Here is a 7,320-nt window from a genome sequence, read left to right as displayed (position 1 = left end):
TTATAAGTATAATCATATTTACTAAACCTTAAGTAAATCATGACAAATATCTTTGTTATTCTTGTGGTGGACTTTGATCAACACACAACTTTGTGTGCTCAATCTCCTAGTCCTTTCACTTGACACTTTGTCAACAAATTAGTCTAATTTCCAAATATGAAATTTCTCATTCATCATGCAACCAAGTTGCGTGATTCCAAATTTCTGTCCAATTGAAATTTGGGCGATGAGAAACTATCCCTATTTGGTAAATTCATGACATTTCCATAAATAACATAAACAATAATCATATCTATTCGTTGTAGAAATATGCAAATATCAATTTTCATAACGATTTCATTGCAAGGAAATAAACAAATTAATAAATAAGTCAAACAAAAATTTATTTTATTTATAAAAGCAGCGGAAAACATTTGTCCTTACAATGCAAAATCCATTGAAAACTATGTATTTCAAAAAGAAAATTTCTAACAACTCTATCATAACTATCTAAGCTCAAAATCTAATCTTCAAGTTCATGCGATCGAGATCCATTTCTTTGTGATTAGACTCATCTTGCTCTTTCATCAAGCTTCCTTTCCTTTTCACCGATCTTACAAAACATTCAAATGCAATCTTATCACATCATGTATTAAGAATCAATGAATAGAAACTTAATTTGGATAGTGGATTTTACCTAAAGCACAACCATACTCTTTGACTCTCTCATCTTTGGAATCTTCAGGCTCTTGGGACAGATTTCTATCCAACGCCCTTTCTTTTGGCAGCAAATGCAGGTTGGTTCTCCTAGAACGTCCTTGGAAGCATGGTCGGTTGACTTTCCCAACAAATACGCTCCATTGCTTCTCCAAATCACTTCTGATTCAGCAGCAATGAGCATGTAAGTTAGATCAATGAGGTTGTCGTCATGATCCATCATATAATACTTTCTTTTGAACTCATTATATGATTCAGGAAGTGACTGCAAAACCCAATTCATAGCCAAATCATCCGGGAATGACACAGCCAACATTATTAACCTATCAATGTGTGATTTCATTCCTAGAACGTGGGCACACACGGGTTTACCATCTTCATGTTTCATTTCCAATAGGGCTTTAGTGATATTGAACCTTTCAACTCTTCGATCTTGTAGGTTAGGGAGAACAATTGGAGGAGGTGTAGGAAGTGAAGCATGCTATCTTGTTCCTCGATCAAATCGTGTAATACCATCTTCATGTGGAATGCTTGTTCCACGGGATTTGGGAAGACAATAGTTGTCGAACTTTGACATCTACAAAATGGGAGAAAACGAATTCAAGTTAGTTGATCGATTGAGTCCTTAGTAAATCACCCAAATGAGATACTATGGCTAGGAACCAACACAATACGCTACAACCTAGAAAAGAGATGCTGTAATCTAGTTGCAGAATATTTGAAGGTAAGTGAATGATGATTCACTAATTTCCACCATGAAAAACAAAAGAAATTTAAGTTTTAAATCTATGAAAACTCCTAGATCCTTTGAGATTCATTGAACATTTCAATGGCATGTTTAAATCTCGATATGCCCCTCTTGTTTGTGACTGGGATGCCGAGGATCCCAAAGCGGGTGTGAATAACCATGCAAACTTACATGGTGCCCTCACATGTTACAGTCACCTAGTCGATGTGCCGGTAAACCACACACGCTCCACCGAACTATGACAAACATTGAGTCACCCTTTGCTACCTTTGCTTAGAACCATTTAGTGTGTCGGTAAACCACACACGCTCCACTAACATCTTCGCAAGGGCACAAAGTGTAATTTCATGGAATTGCATCAATTCTCTTTACCTAAGTAACTAAGATTGGGAATTTGAAAAACATTTAGTTACTTTTGTACTTCATCATACTTATAATGGAAGGTTTCGTCCTATCCTACCCGTTCGGCTAACGACCCTCCACTAGTCAAGAGTGTGGTGGGTAAGAGTGGATACCCATTCAATCGCCATTTTATAGGCAATTTCCTTAAACACCCCTCATAGACCAGCTTCGTGAATGAGGCCTACTAACGGTAAGACTGACTTTTACTCATACATATATATAATGCTAGACTTTTAATGTTATATATATAGTATAGGGTGTATTTTACACTTTTAAAATAGTACGTGGTCAAATTTAATAATTATACTTTTAATTCAATTAAATTGCAAACCAAAACTTTTATGGATTTATTAAACCTCTTTTAATTATACACCTTAATTAATTAATAAAACCATAAGGGTGTGAATTGAACTTTTCAAAACATTACTAGTGTTTTAGAATTTAACATTCCTAATTAAACTTTTAATCAACTTTTAAATTCCAAAACTTGAGGGCAAGTTTTGAAACATTTCAAAACATTAGGGTTTAGAATTTAAATATACATCAAAATTAAACTATTAATCAAAATTTAAATTCCAAAACTTAAGGGCAAGTTTTGAAACCTTTTTCAAAACATTAGGCTTTTAACTATTTAAATTTCAAAACAACAAAACTTTTGAGTTCAAATTTAAACTATAAAACTTAAAGGGGAAATATGAAACTTTTCATAACACATGGATCAAATAACAAATAATCTAAATTAATATTTAATTACATAATTATCTATATTTGATTTATTTAATGATTTCTTGCAAAACAATTTATCAATTTAATCAAAATAATTAATCAATTATCACATAAGGAAACAAATTTTTTATTAATTGATAAATATCTTCAATTAGATCAAGAATATACTCATATATATATATATATATATATATATATATATATATATATATATATATGTATATATATCAAAAAATCGGATTTATATTGATCTAATATGATAAAGGAAAGTATCTCAAAGATAAACATCAAGAAATCCCGAAAATTCCTCTGTCTGACGCTCCGACTCGCCGAGTCACACTCCTGGAACTCGCTGAGTAGGGCTGACTCGCCGAGTCAGGTCGAACAGTGAGGCCAAAACTAGATTTTCAGCAACATAAGGCATCAATACAATAGAAACCAATCTAGGCTCTGATACCACTTATGAGTTTTGGTCATAAGAACATCCTATGTGCTCATACAAACCCTAATGCTTGGATCTAGGTTTCTCTAATGTACATGCAAGTTATCCAAGACTATAAACCCTAGTTCTAGCATACAAGTAATCATATTAACATAAGAATGGGTTTAAGACATTACCTTGATTGTTATGTAGCAATAACAATCCAAATCCTCCTTGTATTGACTTTAGAAAGCTTAGAATCACAAATGTCACTCCTCTAATGGTTCACAAACACCATAAGCAAGAGGATGAAGAGGAGAGAGGATGGAGGCTGCCCAAAACATGTTCTAACCCTAGAAGAGAAATTCCCCACATTTTTTAGCCTTAAGGGTTCTATATATAGTGAGGCTATTAGGGTTATCTAACAAGGAAACCCTAATTTGGATGCTTAAGCCCTAAGCAACACATAGACTCCTTTAATTAAGGCCTTGGACGATTTCCTTATGGGCTTCCCCATAGAATTGGTCTACTCCTTAATATAAGGCAATCCATAGCCCAAATTGCAATTATCTTATAATTACAATTCCAGTCCCTTAAGTTTAATTAATCTCTTTTAGTCACAAAACTAATTACCAATTAATTATTGACTAATATTAATTAAACAATATGATTTCTCGTTTAATATATTATTCTCATAATATATTAATAAATCATATTTAACCCTTTCTCTCCATAATTTATCCTATCAAGTTTCTTTGGTGAAGGCAGCCCAAAAGGACCATGCACCATCGGGTCAAGTACATACCAAGATAGTTATGGAATTAGACACTAATCCAACAATGCCAACTCGAGATGTATTTCCCACCTTCATTTTTTGATGTGATGGTTCATCTAACATCTCATATTGTTAGATAGATAAAGTATTGTGGGCCATTATTATTACGATACATGTATCCATTTGAGAGATATATGGGAGTCTTAAAAAGGTATGTAAGGAATAGACATCGACTAGAGTGTAGTAGTATTTTTGAAGCATACGCAATAGAGGAGGTAATTGAATATTGTACCGACTATCTACAAGGTGTTGATAATATTAGCATTCTAATGTCTTGACACGAGGGTAGCCTTGTAGGGAGTGGGGAAATTGGATTGAAAAAGACCATTCCAAATCGAGAAGACTTCCAAATTGCACATTTTACAGTTTTACAACATATGACAGTCATTGCTCCATATATAAATGAGCACAAAAGGACATTGGAAATGTCAAACCATGGTAGGAGCAATAGATGTTTCGTTAAGGAAGATAACATGGCTCCTTAAAACAAGGAAGGAAATTAAAGCATCTCCTACTGGTGACAGTCACCCCTATGGTGCACCCTTAGTTTAGCAAGTTGACGTTCCATATCAAGCAGGTATCTTTCGTACACACTTTGGCATACTCGGAGCTCTATAACGTCTGCTCGAGTTTCATCTAGTGCTTGCAGCAGGGTCTCATCGTCTCTCTCAGATGTCTCACGAGTGTTTTCAAGATGATTGGTGAGGATGATTTGCATTCTTGCATTACCATCAACCTCTGCGACACGATGGAGAGCCGTCCTGCCCTGAATTTCGTTTCGAGCAACTCTACGGACCAGGATTGGTAGAACACTGTCTATTGAGCCCCCTTCACTTAGGTTGTAGAAGTCTCGGTCTCCATTAAACGGCATAGGTTGATATTGCTCTTTGCTCCCTGTTTCCAAGCATTCTACCCAAGGAGGCATCGGGCCATGAAAAGTCGGACGAGGGTTAGGATTTGGAATGGGATCTACCAGGGGTAGGTTCTCAACCTCGAGCTCAAAGTTAGCACAGTCCGAAAGCTCTTCATCATGGTGATCATCCAAAGGTATTGGATGATCATCCTCTGGTTCTTCTCCAAACTAACTAGCATTGCCTTCGTTCGGAAGGTACGGGCTCACCGTGCGGATGGAGTCCATCCATGTTATCAACACGAGAATTGGGGTGAGGAAATAACTATTAGACAAACTAACTAGATAATTATTAGATAATCTTCATTAGTTACATCACTAATTGTAAAGTGCATACCTGTTATATTTAATCAAAACAGAATAGTCCTTCGAGTAAGTGACTTTAACTCCAAATTCATAAGGAATAGGGGTAAAGCAAAATTTCACAGATTCTAAGTCTATGACATCCTAGTTACATATAACCTTAGCGTATCCACTTAGCAACTATCGAATTAGTAATGAAGATCTTTTTAGTTCTCAATTAAGTAATTATAATAATACAAAATAGTCCTATAGTATTTTAGACTTATGTTATGTTCTAGTGCTCACATTGTAGTACTGTTGGTAAGTTTTTAGGCTTTTTGCCATATCACAACCATTCTTGGGCATATTCTAATCACTCCTTGGACCAACATAGTTGATTAGGCTATGCCACTCCCACGACTGACCATACATCCGCGAGCATACTTTTGATATTCAACAATTGTAATACTTTTCTTCTTCTCATTGTGACACTGATTTTAGTATGACTGAAGGTATGTATACTTAGTTAAATATTTTATTATTTAAAAGTATAAACTCTTGGTGGAGTATTTTTAATCCCATTATATTTATAGTCTGTATATCTTTTATGGGTTGATATACTCAATTCACTATAAATAATGCTCTGATACCAATTTCGCACACCCCAAAACCAAGAACGGCGGAAACGTTTTAGGGTAGAGGACGTCATGTAAAGTATCACAACAATGCAAAGTAGTAAACAAGCAACAACATCATCCATTGCATTAGTAGTATAATTTTAAATACAAGTGTGTTCTTACATAGAATAAAACAACGTATTGAATAATCAAAATAAAACACGAGTCTTGGCTGCTCCGTCTTGACAAAACCTGATCGTTGTACCCGCCTATTCGTGACCTGAGAATACAAGTTATTTTGAAAGCAAGTATCAGCATAAAGCTGGTGAATTCATAAGTATTTTAGTGTCTTTGATTTGTAAAATTGTAAATAAATACATGTAAATGTTTAATGAAAAGTTAGTATAAGTTTGAAAACACTAGAAAATCCCATATTTCCTAAGTAAAAAATGTAGTCTTCAACCAAGACTCGATTGTTTTGAAGGTTTGAACCTCTACAGAAGTGAAGGTTTTTTCGTTGTACAAGTATTATTATTAAAATCTAGTCTACCTCATCGATTATTTGAATGTGTCACAAAATAAAGCTAATAAGGAAAATAATATAATTATTGAAATCGTATACTTTTGTACTAGGATAAACATGGCGTGGTAACTCGCTAAATAGTACAATCGTAGACATTCGTCGATGTGCATTTTCCCACTATAGCTAACAGTCAGGTATAGAATGGTCAGTCCCATATCGTATGTAATAGTATCTATTTAATAGTATCTCTTCATATAATATGTAATAGTATCTCTTCATATAGTATGTAATTGTATCTCTTCATATAGTATGTAATATATTTGTATAGACTCATGAATGAACTAACTCTTGTATGATTCCTTGTACTTGGAATAGTAATTAGTATCTCCTAACTATACATATTATAGTTACTAGTAATGTATGTGTATAATCGAAACTACGCCTTTGCTACCCAAAGGTACTAAATTGACTGATAGAAATTTTATGTCTATATATGTATACATAGTATATAACTAATATTTAGATGACATTAGGACAAATAACCAATACCCTAAGGCCACATCTAAACAAGGAAAAGGTATTAAAGCAAGCTAGCAGTCCTATGTCCTTAAAACATTACTTATAAAATTATACATATATAGGCATGTAATTAACAATATAAAAGTATAAAAGAAGTTTTGTAAAACCGTTGAAAAGTTTAATAAGTAAGAATTTATGACTTGATGTCAGTTTATAAAATGATTTGAAAGCAGTTTGTTTGATAAGAACAGATTAAAGTATATGAAATCCTTTGTTTGAAACACAACTGTAACAGAGTTTGAAAGGAAAGATATAGTGTGTAATACAATTTGTTAAAGATTTTAGTATCTAAAGAAGTTTTGAGAAATCATTTTGAAGTAGTATACTGAGTAAAACAGCTAAAAGTGTAGTAAATATCAGGATTCAACTTGTATTCCCCCCCCCCCCCCTCATAAAAGCATTTATAAACATTTAAAAAATTGAAACGGTTAATTGAGGGGTATGAACTCACCTATAGTGAGGGGATCATATGGAAGTGTCGGACAACTGCTAGGTGTCAAGTGAAGACTTGAATACACACAATGATCCTAATAACATATAAAAACATATATATATATATATATATATATATATATATATAT

This window comes from Lactuca saligna, chromosome 7 (assembly GCF_052625555.1).
Source record: "Lactuca saligna cultivar CGN05327 chromosome 7, ASM5262555v1, whole genome shotgun sequence".
Taxonomy (NCBI): domain Eukaryota; kingdom Viridiplantae; phylum Streptophyta; class Magnoliopsida; order Asterales; family Asteraceae; genus Lactuca; species Lactuca saligna.
Note: the sequence above shows the minus strand (reverse complement) of the source record.